The sequence below is a fragment of the Triturus cristatus genome, chromosome 8 (assembly GCF_964204655.1).
Source record: "Triturus cristatus chromosome 8, aTriCri1.1, whole genome shotgun sequence".
In the NCBI taxonomy this organism is placed as follows: Eukaryota; Metazoa; Chordata; class Amphibia; order Caudata; family Salamandridae; genus Triturus; species Triturus cristatus.
The window spans coordinates 438,655,135-438,674,634 of record NC_140591.1 but is presented as its reverse complement, the minus strand read 5'-3'; positions in this window follow the sequence as shown (position 1 = coordinate 438,674,634).

Genomic DNA, 19,500 nt, shown 5'->3' with positions numbered 1-19,500 from the left:
GCAGGAGTCAGCCTTTTGCCTCCATTCCCCTTCCTTGCAGGTGCAGGTTCAACAGTGGTTTTTCCACTGTTTTGCCTGGTCGACCGGTAATTGCTTTTTGCTTTCTGTCGACACCTTGAATCCTGCGGATCCCTCTGGCCCTAGGCTTGGTTCCTCTTCCCTTTTCGAAGTTGTGAACTCTTGCTCCAGCACGAGCATTCTGGCTCTGGGCTTTCCCTCTTTCAACCCATTACAAAAGGGGTTTTCGTGCTGTATTCTGCTTGTGGTACCTTTGCCTTCCATTGTTCTCCGCTCTCTTCAGTTTCATGGTCTAGGAGTTAGTTGCCCTGACATTACTGTCCCCATTGTGCTTCGTCACAATTTTGATGGCACTGTTTTAGTCACATTATTGACGGGCAAGTTCTCTCTAGAACTTGGTGGGGTTCAGTCGCAAACCCGCCTCCTCTATGGGTATGGCTTTGGTATCTATTCTAAGTTAAGGAATCTGCAGCTAGACGTCTCGATCAGGTGAACAAGTTACTTACCTTTGGTAACGATGTATCTGTTAGAGACATAGTCTAGCCTCAGATTCCTTAACGATCCCCCCCCCCCCCCCGTCCTCCCCGTTCAGCGAGGACCTTTCTATGCTCGCCTCCCTCCGGGTGGCTGGATCCTTCTGCAGGGTGGCGCTTTCACTTCACTCCCACACAGAATACTTCATTCTGCTTTCATAGCTCTACTCCGCCCATTTTCGTAATTGGACGGTATGCTCATGTGTCATGTATCCTTTCCAACCCTACACCCTGGGTTGTACAGTTTGGTTTCTATTTGTGTCTTCCCCCGCCCCCCCCCCGCTCTCCCCTTCTTTATCGCCTTGGGGTCTCTTACACCCCTGTGCTCCATTGGTTTGAAGTCTATTGGCTCTGTCACATTTTTTGAATCTCTTATTGGAGATACAACATCTCTTTCTGGTGACGTCTTGTGGTCAATTGTCCTAGCTCCTATGTTCCGGACTTGTTGTCCTTCACGGTTTTACATTAAGGTTGCGGACTTTGTCATCTGCCATGATGTTGTTTACATCTACATTTACCTCCCAGGGTGGTTGACCTTCACTTTTGCGGGGTTCCTTCTCAGAGCGGTGCTCCTCTTTTTCCCTTTACTAGTTTTCAATATACAGTGCCTGGCACTTTTCCTTATGATGCTGTTTTTCATCATTCCATGTCTTTTCTTCATTTTCGCACACTGAGCCCTTATTCTAACAGATTTTTGATTATGGCTCCGCGTTACGGCACAGAAAAGTTTCTCCGACGAAAACTGACGTCAGCACGCCGGGAGGGACATATATGGCTCCGCTGACGTCGAGTCCGTGGACGACGTCAGGGGGGGCGCCGTGCGGCACCACCCCTGGCGCGCAGACGTGCTGCCGCGGAAAATTTTCTGGATCCAGTCTGACGCCTGGGGATATTCTAAGTTAAGGAATCTGCGGCTAGACTATGTCTCTACCAGATACATCGTTACCAAAGGTAAGTAACTCGTTTGTTAGGGTGTTTTAGTGTTCAGGGATGGGTAAAAGGTAGTAAGATTTTTGAGGGATGGGAAAGGGGTTTACATTAATAAAATATGTTTGGGGTTCCTCCATAAAATAAATTTTTTTAAAAATTAGAAAAAGACCCCACCACCATTCAAGCAGACAGGAAAAAATGTGTGAGTGGCCAGTGCTTACTAGAAATTTGAGGGTAGTTGTACAACGATGTAATACAATGTTATTGTTTTCTTTGCGAGATAAACACGGACACACATTGCTCTGCGGTTTAAAGGCTTTGAAGGTCATTTTACAAGTTTTCAAGCTTAATTTTTAAATACCTTGTGTATTTGCACTTTCTGAAAGTCCTCTCCTGTTAGTACCTGACTGCCATTTTGGTTGTCGGTCTAGCCTTTGTGAGAAGGGGACTATAAAACCAAAATGCCAGCACGACTGCACATCGCTATTGTTTACTTTGGGAGATAGAAGCGGGCACACTGCTCTGAGGCTTAAATGCGTTGAATGTAATTTGAAAGGTTTTTATGTAGCTTCTTGAAAGTCTTCGTCTGTTAGAGTGGGACTGCCATTTTGGTTGCAGGTCTTGCCTTTGTGGGGAGGGGACTATAAACCATAAAACCAAAAGGCTGGTGTGATCGCGCAGCTCTTTTGTTTACTTTCAGAGATTAACCCCAAGAGCATTTACTGCCTGCTTTTAAGTCTTTAAAGGTCATTTTAAAAGTTGCATCCAGTGCCCTTAGGGAACTCCATTGGCTTCCCGTGGAGCAGAGGAACTTTTTCACGGCAAAGTGCATTGTGTTCAGGGCCCTCCAGAATAAGGGCCCAGCATTGCTGCATCCTAGGTTGAAAAGATGGGTTTCGAGGCGGTCTCTACGCTCAGCTACTGCTAATCCCATTCGGGAACATGGGTTCCGAAAGGTCCGACAAGGTGCATGAGCCTTTTCAGTTAACGCTCCTCAGCTATGGAATAGGCTGCCGCCTACTCTGAGAGCGTTTACAGACCTGCTGAAATTCAGGAAAGCTTTGTAGACCTCGTTGTTCCCTAGCTAATGGATCTCTGTATTCATGTACTATTCTGTCATTATCATCCATCTAGACAATTAATGCTCATCACACCAGGATACCATTCTGGTCACAATGCACTCTACAACTGCTATGAATAAAATAATTTTGTAAAGGTCAGCACATTGTATTATATGGTATTGTAATGTACTGTCATAAAAATCTGCACAATGATGATTGATATTCCACTATTTTGTAGTACACTCCATGTAATAATTACCTCCGTGTAATAATTTCAGTCTTGAAGAACGATAAAGAAGGGTAGGAATGAATTGAGAAACTGAATGTTTAGACCTCTGTTTGCCGGGTGGAGGAATCAATTGAACAATAGGTGGGTAAATTGTGACTGTAATCACAATGAGAACTGTTTTGATAGCATGAGAGATTAGGATGTGTTTGCACTGCCCAAACCTGGGGAAAAATCTAATCTCCGCTATGTCCACTGGGATGACTCTTTCAAACTGAGTCTAAATTCAGCACTATATCAATGTTAATGTTGCCCCACAGGAACGACAGAGCAGGGCAATTTTGAAAGTCATAAAGGTTTGTTAACCATTTTGGTAAAGTGACAGTCTCAAATCAAGTCAGTTAAGTATAGATCAGTAGTCACCTGAATACAGCATGTATGAATATAATCCAAGCAATTCAATCAACAAATTCCAGTAAATGTTACTAAAGACAGCATATGCAAAGTGAGGTAGAATTCTGTTCCCATGAAGGGAAACTCCCAAATGCTAAGCTAAAGTTTTGGGTAAGTCAGAACATTTTAAACCGCATGTTTCAGCAAAAATGTAATTGAAAGTAGAACCAAATGAAGGTTCCAATCAAAAAAAGGAGACATGTACTTGCTATAAAAAGTAAGTCTATGAGCAGAAATATAAGGAGCCCTGGTTCTCAAGTATAGAAGAGAGCAGGGACGTCTGCCTGCGAAGGTGGATGGGCAAAATCCTAACTAACAAATCAGCTTGCACAGATAAAACATGAAATTTAATCCAAGTAATCAGCTCACTGAGCAAGAACCTTCTTCTCACGCCTACTACAATGTCAGATTCTTCCATCACCTCTGCATTCACGATATCTCAAAGGAGTATTCAACACCCCCTGCCATTCATCCCATGCAGGTGCTAAGAATCATAGTCCAGCCAAAGAATTGCAAAAAAAATACCTTCACACTGAGAGCTAACAAAGAAATATTTAACAAAACACTGACTCGGGTGTCTGAAGCAGATATAGAGTTATGCAAAGCAAACAGTAATGCATTGCTTAATTTTCAATGTGGAGTCGGGCAATAAGGCCCATGTTCACTCTTCAATTTTAAGATGCACATATTCTAACAATAGTTAATAGAAAACATATCAATAACCTGTATAACTAATGCTAAATGTAAAATAATGTGCACACTTGTATAAGAAATGGTTATTCGTTGACAGCAAATAAATTATTGTGACAATGCGTCACCAGTTTTAAGACTGACACTATTTTGGATACAATCCTCTTGAAAACCTTGGTCTCCTAATGTTTTTTTTAAGTCCAGGAGCAAATGGCAAAGCCCTCAAAATGTCCTTATATACTTACTTGAGTTGATAAGAAACACGTGAAAAGACCAATAATACTTTTTTATGCTAAACACCCTTTACAATGTGGCCTTTACCACGCATAAATATCAGGTAAGTGTGTGTGTATATGTATTTATGTGTGTATGCATGTGTGTGTGTGTGTATATATATGTGTATGTGTATATATATATATATATATATTCACTGAAAAAACCATAGGTTTCACACATGTTATAGTTAGTGGAAATTTTACTGATAAAAAACCAGTGAAATTGCCCCGTTATAGTTGGTGCTGGCAACTATAACTCACGCGACCGCAATCCTCTGCTGATGCTAATACTGTATTTAGACACTTATTTGCCCATGTCTTCTTCCATACATTTTTAGCTATACATATATTACAAATATTTTTTTTTCATAAAGACACATATGTCATCAGCAGAAGATTGCGGTCGCGTGAGTTATAGTTGCCAGCACTAACTATAACGGGGCAATTTCACTGGTTTTTTATCAGTAAAATTTCCGCTAACTATAACATGTGTGAAACCTATGGTTTTTTCAGTGAATTTGCAAGGTTTTTTAAATGCTAATTCCTAACTATAACGTGTGTGAAACCTATGGTTTTTTCAGTGAATTTGTACGGTTTTTTAAATGCTAAGTTACTTTACGCCATTCGAGGCGTGCGCGCCCACTTAACGCAGTTCGTTCCGTGCACGGTTTTTATCAACTTTAATAAGCCCTGTACATTTGGTGGCCTTCGGCCACCAAAAGCACAGGGGGTGGGGTCAATGTGGATAGTGTTTTTTTTATTTCGATTTTATAATTTCATGTTGCCAAAATTTAGTTTTTTTTACCTATTAATAAGCCCTGTACATTTGGTGGCCTACGGCCACCAAAAGCACAGGGGGTGGGGTAAGTGTGGATAGTGTTTTTTTTATTTCTATTTTTTACCGTACGCTTACGGTAAGCGTACGGTAAGCGTACTCGGCGAAATTGCCGAAAAAAAAATAAAACCGGTATGTTTGGGGACTCCCTCAACATGACTGTGTGGGAGGGAGTTGTCAAAACAGCCCCGTAACATGTTTTTGGCCATCTTGTTTGATAAACAACACTCCGTGCGAGAGACAAAATGGCGGCCGCCGCTTCCTGGTTTCGGCCGATTCGAATGTTTACTAAGATCTAAGAGCCAATCAGAATCGCGCTCGCGCACGCCACCGTACGCTTACGGTAAGCGTACCGTAAGCGGGCTCAGATATATATATATTGATTTAAAGGCTATTTTCTCAGAATCTACTGAACAGATTTACACCAAACCTACAAAAGGCACTTCCTTGACCTAGGGACTACCTCTCTGCCAAATTTCTAGTAATTCTGTTCAGCCGTTCGGGCTGTAGCTCGTTCTAAAGGTCCTATGGAAAAATGCATGGGAAAAACGCGTTTTGGGACCCCCCTTTTATCTCAGCCCCCGCTTGACGAATCCCCCCGAGACTTTCAGGGTAGGAGCGGAGCGTAGCGCCCCACCTATTTTGAGAAATTCGCGAGGATTCATTGACCGGCGCCAAAGTTATTCAAAATAGAATGTTGAGGTTTTCCTATGGAAAAGGGGTCCTAACTATAACTACCTACTGGCGACCGCCAGTAGGTAATATATATATATATATATATATATTATGGTAAAGGCGTTTTTAGGGTTTGGGGTGGTAGGGTGAGTGGGTAAGGGTATTAAGGTGGTAAAAGGGTTTATGGATGGGTAGGAGTATAGGGGGAAGGGTGTTCTTAGGGTTTGGGTGTGGGTAAGGGTATTTTTAGGGTTATGGGGTGGGTAAGGTTATAGGGTGCTAAAGGTATTTTAGGGTTTAGGAGTAGGTAGGGGTATTGGTTGGCAAGTATGTTTGTGGGGTGGGTAAGGGTATTGGTTGTTAAGGGTGTTTTTAGAGGAGGGTGAGGAGTTTAGGTATATATATACCCATACAGGGCTCAATTATGTGTTTGAAATGAACTGCATATATTTATCTTTGCTGTATGCAGAATTCTGAACTGTTAATTATTGCGTGTTGACTTGACTCATCTAGAGTAATAATTTGCCTAAAATTGACCGCCTATCGATGTATTAACATTGTTTGTTCCTAAATGCTTTTTTCACTTGCATTGATGAATTTCAGGACTGTATTTAATTTATGATGTAGTACATATCAATTTGTTTTTCTTAAGTGAACACGGTCCGATATTTATTTTAATTCGCAGTCTTTTCACTCTGTTTTTGATTCAGTGAACCGGAACTAGATAGTATGAACCGGATATAATATTGCTCACGTAAACTGCACGATGTAACTCAGTCGAAAAAGGCGCGAACGCCGAAACGCGTCCTGTTGTTACTGCTGCCATCTCGAGAAACAATGCAATAAATTAATCGCATCGAGAAATCTTGCTGAGTGTGGTCTCCTTCATTCTTCGAGTGGAGTTCTTGGAGCTGAATATATATATATATATATATATATATATATATATATAATCACAAATCTAAAGGTTGCCCTCAAATGGAAACGCACTTCCAGGTAGGTTAAATGCCTTTTAATGAAGACTTCAGCACAAACAACATGAGCTAAGAATCTATACTGAATGGCCTTGTGCATGTTTCGGGCTACTACGCCCTTGTTCACAGGCCTGGCAAACAATTCAGTCACCTGTTACATTTTTAAAGTAGATGTCCTGCCCACACTTCCTGCAAAGTGCGGTGCCTCATGGTACTTGTAGTGCTGCACATGTATTACCCCAGTGGGTTTTGGTGTCGCTCTCATTTAAAAGCAAATTTCTGCCCCAGTGGGTTGATTTCCATGTCTCACGTATGAATCCGCTGCCAATACTGGATCATTCATTAATGCCCCACCAGTCTGAATGTGACGGTCGTTCTCAGTCACTTTAGATCCGTTTCTCATGTGGCGGTGCAATTCCCCGGCTGGACTGGCTGTAAACATGAAATACAATGGTTGCCCTGAAATCGTATCGCACTCCCAGATGGGTTAAAGCCTTTTAATGGAGACTGTAGCGCAAACAACATGAGCTAGGAATCCAAACTGAATGGCCTTGTGCGTTTCGAGCTACCACGCCGTTGTTCACAGGCCTGCAAGAGTCCAACAACCAAATGATGCAGTCACCCATTACATTTTTAAAGGGAATGTCCCGCCCACATTTCCTGCGAAGTGCAGTGCCTCATGGTACTTGTAGTGCTGCACAATCGGACCAGTGGGGCCTTAATGAATGATGTGGTATTAGTAGCAGACTCAGATATGAGACCGTTGAAGTCAACTCACTGGGGTAAAATTTGCTTATTTATGAGAGCGACACCAAAACCCACTGGGGTAATGCATATGCAGCACCACAAGTACCATGATGCTTTGCACTTCGTAGGAAGGCTCATTGTGGGCGGGACACAGATTTAAATGCAACAGGTGACTTCATCTTTTGTTGTTTGACTCTTGCCAGTTCTGTGAAAAAGGGCGTGGTAGCCTGAAACGCACCAGGCTGCCTTGCAATCTATTTCCTGCTCATGCTGTTGTCGCTGCAGTCTTCATTAAAGGAGTTACAATCTACTTGGGAAGAGCGAATCCTCTTGAGGGCAAGCTGAGTATTTGAAATAAATATGTATATATATATAATATATATTCTTTTTTTTTATTCATCCGTCCATCCTACAGTTGTAGTTAGGACCATGGTTCAATATTTCATTTTTCATTTCATTTAAAATCTTTATTCGATCTATTAAAAAAGATCATAAAAGCACAAATGCATCATATCAAACCATTTAAAAAGACCATAAAACAATTTACAATCATAAAAATTTGGGTAACCTTTACTGTAATTCAAGTTAGCGTGCCCATCGACTTTCTTTTTCTCATGCAAGCCCACAAAAAAGATGCTACTGAGAAACAGATGTGCGAATTAGACTTTAAACAATGCAGAGTTGCCCTGTATTTTCTGAAGTTTTGAAGTCTTAAGATGGGTAAGATAAAAGTTTCTCTTTCTTTGTTGTAAAGTTTACAGAACAATACCAGGTGTATATCAGTTTGGGGTGCGACATTGTCACACGGACACGGGATGAGGTCAGCATGCTTGAACTTCCTCTCTGGGAACCCGAGCATCAGGGGGATAAAATTGAGACGAAAGCGCACCAAGATAAATCTGTGTTGAGCCATGGTAATGCGTGAGAGGTAAAAATAATGGTGCTCTCCCGCAGGTCTGGGCGGGACAAGGGCATAGGCGCTAAGCGCCTGTGGTTAACGAAACCTCCCCCTGCGAATAAAATCAGCCCTCTGCATGTATAGGTTTGTCAATTTTTGTCTAGAGATGGTCCTACAGGAAGCTGGGTCTTTTTTTTTTTGATTTCAAAAGAATTTTATTATTTTAAAAGCGCAAATATGAAGCATAAGATACAAGCCAAAGTGATACAATTGATATCGGACAATAAGGTAATAGATACATTAATGTAGAATTAATAAATAGGAGAGCAAATCATTGTCATACATTAATTTACAGACATCCGATAAATAAATTACTTAAGAAGGGAAGACCCAAAATGATAACTGGCAAAGATATATATCAAAAGTATCACCCACAGATGGCAAATTAGGGAGAAGAGGAAAGAGAAGAAAGGAAAAAAGAAAAGACGGAAAGAGTAAGAAAGAGAGGAGGAAAGAAAAAGAGAGACAGAGAGAAGAAAAGAAAGAGGAGAGGATTTCCAGAGGAATCACCCAACACACAGGACAACACTAACCAGACAAATCAAAGGGATATTGCTCCACCAACCCTTCAGATGCCAACTCCATGTACGAGTCTAAGGCTTTCCAAACACCAGAGGAAATAGAAGGAGAGAGATGAGCATGGTCCACTGACGTATGAGCACTTCGTAGAAAGGAAACCCAAGCCCACCACGTATGGTAAGAGACGGACGAAAAAGATTTCCACTCCATGAGAATTACTTTGACTGCAATAGTTAACAAGAGGTCCAACAACTGTAACTCCATGGGATCTAAGGGCAAAGGGACTGGGGCCGCCAACGGACCCAAAAGAACTAATGGAAAAGACAGGTGGAATTTGATGTTAAAGATGAGCATGAGGTGTTTGTGAACTAAATCCCAGAAGGGGTGGAGAAGGGAGCAATCAAGGAACATATGTTGAAAATCGCCTGGTAGAAGCCCACAGCTCCAGCACAAGTTGTCTTCTTTGAGATTGAGTGAATATAGACGAATGGGAGTCCAATGAAGAAGATTAATAGAGAAAAATTTAGACTGTGTTAGAGAAGGGGCAATTTTGTTACGAAGAGACAATTTACCAATATCTTGCCAGGTATCAGAAGAGATATGAGCAGTAACACTATGATCAAAATGATGTATCCATTTTTGTTGTGTGACAGTTTGAGAAGGGAGTGTAGAGGACGATAAAAATTTGTAAATCCGCGACGCAACATGACCAGATCTGATCCAAAGCTGAAAGAGCGTAATCATAGGGGAAGAAGGATGAAGGTGGACTTTAGCAAGTGCAACCTTAATCTTAAGAAAAGTATAAAAATCCAAATTAGATAGAGAGAATTGTTGAGCAAGGGATGAGAAAGGGGAAGGATCATTGTTGGAATCCTAGAGATGCTTAACAAGTGAGACACCTTTCCCAGCCCAGTAAGACATCAACTCAGAGTCAATATTAATTTTGATTTTAGAATTACGCCAAATAGACGACCACCTAGTTTTATGTAATGGAATCGCTACTCTCTTATCCACCTTACGAACCGCAGCAATAGTGTCTAAGATAATAGAGCGAGAGAATGGAATAGAAAGGGTGTTTGTAGTTAAAAAAGATGCAGTCGGCAGTGGGGAGGCCAATTCCTGTTCTATTGTCAACCATGCTGGAACATGAATAGCTGGAGAAGAAAACCAAAGGGCACCCTGGGACGCAAGAAAAGCAGTTTGATACTTCCCCCAATCAGGAAAATTACAGCCTCCCATATCATAAGATTTCCGTAAAAATTTATAAGCCATCCTAGCCCTTCTATCATTCCATAAAAATTTAGAAGTAAGCAAATCAAGTTCATGAAAGAAGGAATCAGAAAGCCTTACTGGAAGCATAGAGGAAACAAAATTAATAATAGGAGTGATCATCATTTTAAGAGTCTGCATACGGCCCCACCAAGAAATATGTTTCGGAGACCAATTTTCTAAGAGACGTCTCACCTTAAGAATAGTTTGGGCTTCGTTATAAGTAGCCGTAGCATATAGGGTGGAACAAAAGAAGATGCCCAGATATTTTAGCTGTTTAGATTGCCATTTAAAGCCAACCGAACCCATATGAGAGGAGAAGCAGTAAGCATTTAAAGGAAACATCTCCGTCTTATCTTTGTTCAGAGTATAACCTGAAACTTTTGAAAAACGAGCAATCGTATCCGAAATAGCAGGGATGGCCAGTTCAATATCATCAGAAAAAATGAGAACATCATCTGCATATGCAGCTGTTTTTAACTGATGAGACCCAAAAGAGAAACCCTTAATATCTGGATGCGAGTCAATCATTCTAAGGAGAGGATCAATGGACAACAAAAATAAGAGAGGGGACAAAGGACACCCTTGTCTAGTGCCCTGACAAAGGTTAAAAAAAGAAGACGTAGCTCCATTCACCCGTATATTAGCCCTAGGTCGGGAATAAAGAGACATAACCATACGAATAAAGGAATCCCCAAGATTATGTGCACATAGAACAGCTCTTAGAAAAGGCCAAGATACCTTATCAAAGGCCTTTTCAGCGTCAAGGGCCAAGGCAGCCGCCGGAAGATTAGATCGCTTAGCGGCACCAAGAATATGACAAAAAGTACGAATATTATCCCGTGCAAGTCGTCCTTTTACGAAACCTGTTTGGGAGGGATGAACCAATTGAGGAATAAAGGACTCTAAGCGTTTAGCTAAAATTTTAGCAAAGATCTTGGCTTCCATGTTAAGAAGGGAAATGGGACGGAAATTTTTGGGATCTGCGTGATCCTTCCCTTCTTTGGGGATAACTACAATAGTAGCATCAGCCGTGGAACCAGACACAGAACCATCCTTAATAAAAGCATCAAAAACGGATTGGAGTTTCGGGACAAGCACAGGAATAAAGGTTTTATAAAACGCAATAGGATAGCCATCAGGACCAGGAGCTTTACCAGACCGAGTAGCTTTAATCGCGGAAATGATTTCATCAGAAGTAATCGGGCAATTTAATGATTGATTATCTTCCTCCGAAACGACTTTCAAAGGAACCGACTTCAAGAACTCCTGACATTGTTCAAAAGAAGCTTGGGCCGAAGGGGTATATAAATTATTATAGAAATCACGGAAAACCTCAAGGATTTCTGCAGTTTGAAATTTTTTCATACCAGACTGGTCCGTAATAGAAGAAATTTGGAAGGTATTACAAGAAGATTCCTGGAACTTTAAAGTGGCTGCAAGAATCTTGCCCGCACGATTTTTTAACAGCAATCTCTTAGATTTCTGAGCCTGCAGGCCAATATGAGCTCTCTTAGTGACTATAGTATTGTATGAATACTTTAAGTTCTTAATAGACTGGAGGCAGGTCTTGTCCTGAGAGTGACGAAAAAGGGATTCCTGCCGTTTGATCTCATCTGCTAAGTCCGTGAGTTCCTTCTTAATGGCTGCATTCCTCCCTGACATACACTTAATGACCTGACCCCGGAAAGTACACTTAAAAGAGTCCCAGAGAACAACAGGGGAACTGACTGACCCAACATTCTCAGTAAAAAAAGTCTCAATGTCATTGGAAAACTCTCGCACCAAGGACTCATCATGTAAAATTTCTGTGTTGAGTCTCCACGAACGAGCTCGTGCCCTAGGGACAAAGGACGTAAGAGTAAATGTCACTGCGGCGTGATCAGAAACTAAAATGGGGTGAATAAGCGGGGAGGAAGAAAATTGAACCAGAGAAGAGTGAACCAAAAGATAATCAATGCGTGAAAAGGACGAATGAGGGGAAGAAAAAAAGGAAAAGTCACTACCAGTGGGATTATGAAGACGCCAAACATCCTGAAGATGGGTAAGAGAGCACATATTAGTCATTTGTTTGTGGGCTTTAGGGGGACGAAAGTTAAAGGCAGAATGCCTATCCAGGATGAGGTCCATTGGCAAGTTAAAATCACCACCTACAATAAGATTGCCAGAGTGAGGGGTATCTTCGAGCTTTTTGGCGATCGCAATCCAAAAGGACGGGTCATCCTTGTTGGGGGCATAAATATTCATGACAAATAAGACAGCATTACCATTGGACACCTTAGATAGTAACCAACGTCCCTCTGTATCCTGTTCAGAGGAAACGATAGATAACCCAGAGTGTTTAGAAACTAAGGTAATTACCCCATTCCTTTTACCACAAGCATCCGAACAAGCAACATCAGAGACCCACTCTTTCTTCAGAAACAACGCCTCCTTGGCAGAGAGCTTTGTTTCCTGAAAAAGGACGAGATCCGAAGAAAGAGATTTACAATAGTCCAAAATCTTTGACCTTTTGACTGGATGATTTAACCCTTTAACATTAAGGGAGAGTATATTCAGTCCAGACATATAACCATTATCAGGAAAAAAAGATATTCCCTATGTGACAAATGGAGCGCAACACCCAGGAGAGCTAAGCAGCAGACATCAACAGCCAACACAAAACAGGGTGAGACCAAAGAGGAAATCCGAAAAGAAAAAAGGAAAGAGGAGGAAAAAGAAAGCAAAAGAAAACAGAAAAAGAGAGAGAGAAGGGCCAATCCGGCAGGTCTGAAAAAGACCAAATTCATACAAGGGGGGACATGGGAAAAAGAGCGAGGGGCCAACAGGAGAAATAACAACAACAGCATAAAAAACCCCAGAACAGTGCATAGTTGATTATACATTTTAAAAGAAAAACTATCTAAAAACTAAGAGCTGGAATCAATTATAACTTAGAAAATAAGCGAAATGAAAGACTATAAAGGCAACATGTTTGACCAAATTAATATATATATAACAATTAAAATGAATCATAGAGAGCGGTAAAAGCAGCAGAGAGAGAAAAAGGAAGCACGTTCAGGCAATAAGAGCTGATGGAAAGTGAACTAAAAGATAACATTACTATTAGGTAGAACCAGCCCAAAACGGACTCCATCAAGAGAAAGAGGACCATAATGCAGAGAAAAGAAGAAATACAATCTAAAGCATACTATATGATACAATATGAAACAATAGGTGAAACATACTAAAAACGGTATATAACATCCTGTCAATATAGAAGTCCGTGAATCCCTATGGCAGCTAAATAAGAGAACTAATACTACATATAAATATGTAAAATCTATATACAAATTTATAGACAACTGGCCATGAGTAAATAAAGCCATATACACCAAAACTGGCAAAATAAGTATACTTGCCTAAGTAGGTGGACATGTAGGCAAGAGAGGCATAGATCTATCAATTTACAAAGCATCTATAAAAAACTAGCCTACTCAAAAAAGACAATTAATAACACAATGTACTAAAATCACTCAATGAAAAAATCAATAAAGAAGGTATAACTAACAACTATATGAATGACCCATATTAACTCTAAATATAGTCATAAATAAATACCTAGTAAACAGATATAATTAAAGCACCTAGACAAACCATACAGCAACACGTTAATAACGCAAATAAAAAGACAATGACCAACTCCAAAAAATACGAGATAACAGAAAACAACCATGAAGCAAAAAGACCGACCACAAAAGGATAGGATAACCAAAATTCACCACAAAAGTCGACGCACATACCAAAGACAAACAACGGGAAAGGAAAAGGACCAAGACCTAATACGCCGAGAAACAAACTGGGGAGGCAAGGATTAACAGGACGACACGCGACCAGGAGTGAAGGCAAGCCAACATGAGATGCTACGACAAAAAAATTAAGGGGTTTATACAATAAAACTAACAACACTAAAGACCAAAACACCATAACGATAATAGGGGAGCACCAAGAGGCGACAGAAATACGTCAAAACCAATGGACAAAAAGACCACCGCGCAGATCTAAAAGCAGCTAGACTAATAGATCTGACAAAGACAAAAAAACAATGAATTATGTATAGCCGCATCAGGTGCCAGAAGAACCAGGAACATGTGAAGCCCCCGTTTGAAGCTCCATCTGCAACTCCATTTGATTATCCAAAAACGAGGCCAAATCCGCAGGTTCGTCTCAAATTCTGACACGACCTTTGAAAGTAATGCGGAATTTTGAGGGACCAGCAACTGAAGTACTGGGTATTTTAGACCCAGCGGTGCAGGGGCACACACCCTATGACTTCTGGGTTTCACCCTGTTCCGGACCTACAGAAACACAGAGTCTTCTGGGTGAAGTCAAAGAATCGTTTATTGGCTGCAGACCAATGACAGGTATCCTAGAAGTACAACAGCGTGTATGTTCTCAGGAGACTGCTGAAAATCATAGGAACGGACTTCTCCTTAAGTACAAAATATCATGCTCCAGGCACACATTCCTTGGTTTACGATATGGCCATATAAAGGTATACATTACAAACGAAAAAGCAGAGTCGTGATGACCATCCCACATTCCAGTTCGGCCAGCCCACAATGATTTACACAGTAAGGTTCAGATCCCACGTTTGATGTAAAGAGACCCCCCAATAAACATGAGCATCTCCTGTTTTGGAAAACAAGTCATAAAGCAGGAACAAGCAGGTGTGGAAGAGATTAGCCGGGGGATTGTGTAGAATGAAAGGGTTTTATGACGGGTCAAGCCCTGATGCTAATCACAGGTGGACGGAGGAAGGGGAGCTCGTGAGACTGGTTTGACCCAGGGCAGCAGAGCCAGCTGCCCAGGTCACAGAGAAGTCAGAGGGAAAGCCCATGTACTGTGAGGCCCGTATTTACTCCATTATAGCCTATGTGAGGGCAATGACAAGATGGCCACTGCTTCCAAAATGGAACCCGCGTAGTGCAAGCAGAATAACGTGTACACAGTGCATTCATAGCTAGAACGGTATATAAAGCACTCGTACATGCCGCATTTACCATTTGCGGTTCGCTAATACCAAGATAGACAGGGGTAGGGCCCTGTCCCCTACGCGGTCCCGAATATTAAAGTACGACAGACCCTCCTTTTGCCCTTACATAGGCAATTACTATACTCATCTTAATCCGAGTCTAGGTCAATGTTCACGAAGTCATGGAGATGTTGCTGTAGCATCATCCTATTACTTAGCTCGTCTCTCGATACAGGTTTCCTTACACATAAGGTAGCACAGAGGCCATATATCGTGGGAGCACACTGTATGCACAGACAGAACAGGAAAAGAATGGCTAAGATCATTCCAATGACCATCAGAACTTTCCAACCCCAGGCAGATATCAATTCCCAGAACCACCCCACCAGTGACCAATCTCCCTTATCCACGTGTATGGCTTCAGATATTTTATGGAGTTTGGAGATGGCTTGATACACTGTTGGAGCATTATCTGGTATGAAAATGCAGCAACTGGATTGGATGACCTTGCATACCCCACCGCGGTCTGCAAGAATAACGTCTAGAACCATGCGGTTCTGCAGAGTCATAAGGCGATCCGCTTGGAGCTCAGCTGTCAGATTACTAAGGGCACCAGCCGTTACATTGACAGTGGATTCAACCACACGTGTCAGCTGTCTCAGGTTCCTACTATTGACCATAGGTCCCCAAAACGGCAGGAAACCCAAGAAGAAGTCTCCTGCTTGCTGACCGGCAGTATCTTCCTTACTAATCACACCTCTCACAACTCTGGTCTTGTGATAGTCAGAGGCAGCAGTAAATGTCGGCGGTAGCAAGTTCGCAATATAACATGTGCCCGAGAAATCAGGGGGCAGCCATGTATATGCTCGGTCATTACAGATGAAATATGTGCCCTTGGCAGCTAGAAACGCAGGGGAAAACTGTGACGGGAAAGTGTACGTTTCAGTACAGTCACTTCTTCCCAGTTGAGCTCTAGGATTCTGACCATTACCCTGTAAGCAGAACCGACCTATGTGGGGTACGACCCAGATTGGAGATGAGATTTTTCGCTGTCTTTCACCCAGACTAATACTATACCCCGTCGCGTTCCATCCTACATAAGGTCTCCGCTCTTCTTTGGGAATGGATGAGTATGCATCAATATCTCTACTCATCTCGGCAACTCCTTTCATCAAAGCCTTATTATTGGTGATAGGTCTGATGGAACGCGGTTGGCGAGGGGAGTATGTATCTAGGGCATAGAGAAACATGGTTTGGAATGCCCATGACGATCCATTGTAACTGTACGGTAGCACCAGGTAGGGAATACCTTTGTTAATGGTATGTGGCATTAACCCACACACCCAGCAATTGGTCGTATTCATTACTAGTTGGTGCTGGTGCAAGAGTTGGATAAACGAGTTATTTACAAACTCTGATCGTCTGGTCTGTTCGTGCTCAGGCAAAGGGTGAAAAGAGTGAGAGGAGGCAGTAGAAAGAGATATAGGCTGTTGAGTGGGTGCAATGGGCTTTTGAGCGGAGAAAAACACAAATCCTACAATAAACATTATGATACTACACAGTGTAAAAAGGCACAAAAAGACAAAACATTTACTTTTTACAATTCTACACATCCTTGCGTTAAAGTTCATTTCCTCAATCGGTCTCTCCATCTTAAAAAACTCCATCCTCTACTCGGGCCGCTCGCGGCGGATGAGTTTCTTCTGCTAAAGAGTACGCCTGTCAGTCCAGGGAAACGCCCTAGACCAACCAGAACCGTCGACCTAGCGTCTTCGGCCTGTACCCCAAAGTCTTGGCACCGCGACCCTGCGGCAGAACCCGGATGGTGGTTCGAAAAACAAAAATCAAGAAAGTCCTTCAGATGGGAGAGCAAAAATGTCAAAAGGGAAACAATGAGGAAATCTTTATTTGTCCATGGGCCTAGGTCTCAAATTATAGCGGAGACGGCCAGGTGCTGTTTGGTCTTGAAACAAAAGTTCAGGCTCAGTGGTGTCCAGTCGACTTGACGGTGGCACAGCTTCCTGCAGAATATTGTCACTCTCTTGGTCTGAAACTGTGCCTTTTAAGCGTGCGTCACTGAATGGTGCAAAACGAGGTACAATGTTTGTCTCTGAGTCGGCGATACCCTCCTTGACCCACTGGTCATATGGCAGAGGCAAGGGGACTACTTTGCAGTGGGTACCATGAATCCAGTGCTTCTTCCCTTTCACTCGCACTGCTGATCTTGTTGAAAGAAGAACAAGATGAGGGCCGATCCAGCGAGGCTCGTCGTTGCTCTTACGCTGGAAATTCCGGACCAGGACCCACGAGCCAGGGTTGATAGGGTGTCCAGGAGGTTCAGAGGCTTGGGGAAGAGTATCATGTACCTGTTGGTGTAAAACACGCAGTTTAACCGTCAAATCATACAAGTAATCGAGCAGTACTGGATGCTCTATTTCGCTAAATTTCGCCGGTCTTGGCACGCCCCATACATTAGCCGGGCGGCCAAAGACGACCTCATAGGGACTAAGTCCCACTCGTGAGTGTATGGTCATTCTGGTGGACAGGAGTGCTAGAGGTAGAGCGTCAGGCCATTTAAGACCGGTGCTCGCCTGGATTTTAGCCAGCTTGAGCTTTAAGGCTCCATTGTAGCGTTCTACTAATCCAACTGATTGGGGGTGATTTGCAGCGTGGAACTTCTGCTTTATCCCTAGCCCTTCACATACATTCTTCATCACTTTACCCACAAACTCACTTCCGTTATCACACCACACCATTCTTGGCATCCCAAACCTAGGGAAAAACTCTTTCACAAGGGCTTTGGCTGTGGATAGGGCAGTGTTATCTTTCAGAGGATAAGCCTCAATCCATTTTGAGAAAGCACAAACAACCACCAGTACATATTTCAGGTTGTTGCATCTTTCCATGTGAATAAAGTCCAGCTGCAAAACTTCAAATGGACATGATGGGGGTGCAAAGTGACCAGCCGGAGTTGGGGTTCCCCTACCAGGGTTGTACTTCAAGCATACTATGCAATTCTTGACCACATTCTCTGCACACTTGGGAATCCCAGCATTCTGCCATACTGGAGCCAACAACTTGCATATACCTTTCGTACTGATATGTGCCATTCCATGTGCCATAGTAACCACTGGAGGCACATATGCATCAGGCAACAACCATCGCCTATGTTCTGTCAGATCAATCCAACAACCATTCTCATCCAACTTACCCATACTTTCTCTCCACTTGCTTAACTCTTCTTCTGTGGCTTCAGCTTGAAGCGACTTCACACTCTCTATTGTGTTCTCACACATTCCCACATCATTAACCCATCTTGCGGGACCTGCAACATACATTCTAGTCTTCACATTCTGTGCTGTTTCTCTCGCGGTCTCATCAGAAAAACGCATTCCCACGTCCAACATCATCTGTGACTTTCCTGTGCGCACTGCATTTCATGATCGCAACTTGCAACGGTAGGGTCAGTGACTCAAGGAGATCATTTACCAACTTGCCATTCTGAATTTTAGCTCCATGTGACGTCAGGAACCCACGCTCTTTCCACAAACGCCCAAAATTATGAGCCACGCCAAAGGCGTACTGGCTATCTGTATATATGTTCACTCTCATTCCTTCAGACAACACACATGCTCTCGTGAGGGCGATTAATTCTGCTGCTTGGGCCGAATTATGTGGCACTCGTGCAGTTTCCACGACCGTGTACAAAGTCGTGATAGCATAGGCAGCAGTCGTGTCACCATTAGGGAGCTTGAAACAGGACCCATCCACCCATAAAGTGCCATCACACTCAGTCAGGGGAGTATCTTTTAGATCCACTCTCCCTTTCGTCTCTTCTTCTGTTCTGAACAGACAGTCATGTTGCTCAATCTCATCTGAGTCTGCTGGAATTGGCAACAATGTGGCTGGATTCAGCGTATTGCATCTCTTTATGTGTATGTGATTAGCTAACAGTGTAAGTTCGTAGCCCGATAATCGTGCACTAGTCAAGTGTTGTGTCTTAGTTCTATTTAATAATGTGTCTACAGCGTGTGGAACCATGACAATCAATGTGTTGTCCATTACCAAACCAGCAGATTGTCGGATAGACATCGCTGCAGCAGCTGTCGCTCTCAGACAGCTTGGCAATGCCCTCGCTACAGGGTCCAAGGTAGATGAAAAATATGCGCATGGGCGCGGTCTGTCACCAAAAGGCTGTGTTAACACTGACAACGCACATCCATCTTTCTCGTGAACATACAATGTAAAAGGCTTACTGTAGTCGGGGGTACCCAACACAGGTGCTGAACATAATGCATTACGCAATTCCACAAAACTTTTCTG